The sequence below is a fragment of the Helianthus annuus genome, chromosome 3, assembly GCF_002127325.2.
Source record: "Helianthus annuus cultivar XRQ/B chromosome 3, HanXRQr2.0-SUNRISE, whole genome shotgun sequence".
Classification (NCBI taxonomy): Eukaryota; Viridiplantae; Streptophyta; class Magnoliopsida; order Asterales; family Asteraceae; genus Helianthus; species Helianthus annuus.
The window spans coordinates 13,479,840-13,483,587 of record NC_035435.2 but is presented as its reverse complement, the minus strand read 5'-3'; the positions used below and the strand labels follow the sequence as shown (position 1 = coordinate 13,483,587).

The 3,748-nt window shown below is 34.1% G+C and overlaps 1 long non-coding RNA gene across 1 annotated transcript; it reads left to right on the top strand.

Annotated features, from left to right (window-relative positions):
* Window positions 1-230: 230 nt before the first annotated feature.
* On the top strand, window positions 231-1,074 carry LOC110938676. The gene is made up of 3 exons (XR_002591581.2): window positions 231-318; window positions 502-532; window positions 1,055-1,074. It is a non-coding gene; the product is annotated as an uncharacterized LOC110938676 (long non-coding RNA).
* Window positions 1,075-3,748: the final 2,674 nt, after the last annotated feature.

The window sequence follows — 3,748 nt, the reverse complement described above, 5'->3', positions numbered from 1 at the left end:
CAATACTTATTTATCATTTTTTACCTTATCCTAATTGATTTATGATCAACAGGTTTTGTCGATAAATCATATGCTGCTTCAGGAAGACATCTGTTTGAAGAAAACCACTTTCAGAAACTGTACTTGCAATATGACAAATTTTTAACATTATTTCAACCATAAAATCATTTCTCCAATAGTTTGATTAACCTTTTGGTGATTTCTGAATATCCACATTGCAGTAATAAATTAAGCTCATGGGTATATGTCTAATTCTGATCTTGAGAAGGCTATCAAGGCATTTCATGGTAGATGTGGTCGTATATCAAAGATATACAGGTGACTTATTATATTGATACATTTTTTTTCCTAATTATGTAAAAGATAATAATAACATTGTTATACGGTTCTCATGGGTGTTATTTTTGTTGAAATAAATAGTTACCTTCATTTAAATGATGTTTGTGTAGTTAGCTGACTCGTTCTTGATTCTCTCTTTGAGGGCATTTAAACATCCACCAGTATTGGGAAAAGTGTCTTTGGAGTTCCACTGGTAATACAAATTATTTGTTTTTTTTTTTTTGAGTAAAATGTCATTTTCGTCCCTGAGGATTGGCCAGTTTTGCGACTTTCATCCAAAGGTTTTTTTTCGGCATCTGGATCCAAAAGGTTTGAAATCTTGCCATTTTCATCCGGCTCGTTGACTCCATTCATTTTTCTTGGTTAAGTCATGGGTATTTCCGTCTTTCTTGAACTTAAAGGGTTTTGAATACTTGTACATTATGCTAAATGCTTGTACATACAGTGAAAAAGACGGAATTGCCCTTTAAGTTAACACAAAATACGAAAATACCTCTACGATAAAAAATGGATGGAGTTAACGAGCCGGATGAAAATGGCAAGATTTCAAACTTTTTGGATCCAGATGCGGAAAAACAAACCTTTGGACGAAAATCGCAAAACTGGCCAAACCTCAGGTACGAAAAATGGCATTTTACTCTTTTTTTTTTGCATTTAATAATCACCAGAGTTAAATATCATCAAACTTTCTTCCGTTTTGTTTTATCTGACGCAGTGGGCGATCGAAATGTCTAACAAGCCTGGGAAGGAAGAAGCTAAACCCGCTTTCAAGGTTAATAAATCAGTATTTTCATATTTTGTATCAATTAAATTGCAACATATTAATATTAATTGATTCGTATATTGGATAATATAGTTTATCAGGAATGTGCATGGAGATGAACCTGTTGCCCGTGAACTTCTCTTACGTCTAGCAAATTGGCTGTGTGACAATTATATGAAGGATCCCTTTGTAACGTTTTCCGCTTTTAATTATTAGTGTATCCTTCTATCTCTAGTAGCCTTTCATCTTTTATACCCAAACTATCATAAAACATGTGATCTGTATAGCCTATTTCCAGTTTTGAGTCACTCTGATCTACGAGTCAATGGTCAGTGCAGGCGACACTTATTGTAGATAATGTGCACCTTCACATCCTTCCGTCCATGAATCCTGACTGGTTTTCACTGAGGCGGCGTGGTAACGCAAACAACGTTGATCTCAATCGTGATGTTCCAGACCAGGTATTTTATCCTTCGCTCCTTACATTATTTGTTTGTAAGATGCAATGTTTCGGTTACAATTATGTTAGAATCTCCAACTGTTTTTTTTACTCCATGAGAATTTGAAGGGTGACATTTACTTTGTCACTTTCATTTTATAATATCTTCCTTTGGTTGATGTAATTGACTGTTGAAAGCGCTAAACTGACATTACATGCAGTTTTTTCAAATGAAGGATGATCTCAAAGAAAGACAACCTGAGACAAAAGCGATCATGAATTGGATAAAAAAATAGTTTCACAGCCTCTGCTAGTCTTCATGGGGTAATCAATCTATAACTTAATTTGAATAACTTTACTGGCCACTGTATCCATATATTATATACCCTATTTGCATGACAAATATTTTAAAATATACCTTTATTTTTAATTTCTCAGGGAGCACTTGTTGCAAATTATCCATGGGATGGGACCCAAGATAAGAGGTGAGCAGTAGAAATGAGCATTTGGTACCGTACCGGTCCCGTATCGATACCGGTACCGAATTTCCCGTACCGATATTTTTTAGTAGCGGTACCCACTTTTTGGCATTTTCAGTATCGGTACCGGTTCGGTACCGGTAAAATACCGAATTTTACCTTCAAATACCGGTACCGTACCGATGCCGGTACCATACCGTACCGTACCGAATATTTTGGTACTGGTACCTAGTTTTGGCGAATTTTGGTATCGGTAGTTTCGGTACCGGTTCGGTTAAATAGAGGTGTAACGACATCGGTACAAAAATAGAGATTGCATGCTTAAATAATATACTTTGGTCATCTTTTGACCCTATTGACCCATTCACCATATTTTTAACAATGTTTTAGTTCATCAATTGACATGTCTAAGAAAGAAGATAGCTCAATTCGACTCATTATAAACTCAAGGGTAAACATTCTCATCATGAACTCTCTTGTTGTTAGGTGATGGCAATTCCGACAACCAAGGGTATTGAAAAAACCACCAAATCTTTTGGCTGAAGAGCTTAATGTGATGTCAAAAGAAGTAAGTTTGCCTTTTATTAACTGCTCTTACATATTTGATAGCTATGGCTATCAGATCTAATCAATTTAACATGAATTGTGAAATTTCAGGTTGAGTATAGTCAGTTGGCTAATGTAGCGACAATAAGTAGTAAGTGCTGGGAACTATGAAGTGGAAGTATGACTACTAAGAAAACGTTAACATGATGATTATTTAACTCGCATGAAGATTGTGAAAGTGATTCATAACACAATGAAGTTTTGAGTTTTTATTCATACACTTGTTAGTTTATTTGGGTTATATGTTCGATCATTAGACTTAGATCGACAATTATTAGACATTTGGAATCTTTGGAAGATTGATTGAATTTTTAATTGAAGTGATTATTTTATGATTTCTACATATTACAATTTTCTTTTTATTTTTTAATGTAAATAAATGATAATTGTAATTAATTAAAATTAATATGCAAAACATGGCATTTAATTTGATGTGATTTTTGTGGCAAAAAAATATGTGCCACTAAAAGCTCAAAAGTTTGTACTGGCAGAAAAAAGTGCCACTAAAAGGCTAAAAACTTTGTGCGACACATTAAAAAAGTGCCACTAAAAGGCTTTAGCGTCAGCGCTTCTTGTGGCACTTTTTTTGTGTGCCGCCCATTCTTACAAGGTTCTTTAGTGGCATTTTCTTGTTTTTCTGTGGCATTTTTTTTTGTAGTGCGTTGTCAAGATCATTAAAGTGTCCACCTCTTCTTTTCCGATGTTGCCTCTGCAGAAGCCTGTATAAAACACCATAAACACTAAAATCAATGGATACTTCATAAAAACCATAAATCATCATAACTCATAACCCAAATTGAAACTACAGTATTTACAACACTTGCAATTCAAACCATATGACGACTTTCAAAACCCTATATTATCTCTATCCTCCAAATTCATTCTCATGCTCAAAAATTTTTATATAACAAATAAAACCAAACCCTAACATTTTCAACTTTAAGAGACTATAGTCTGTACATAAAACTTAACAAACTCATAAAACAAAAAGATACAACCACATGTAGTAACATGCTAACAACAATAAAGAAACATTAAGTAATTAAACAGATAACTGACAATTCTAGTAGATGAATAGGTGGTGATGGTGAACTTATGATCTCCCTGGTAATCCCTGTATAG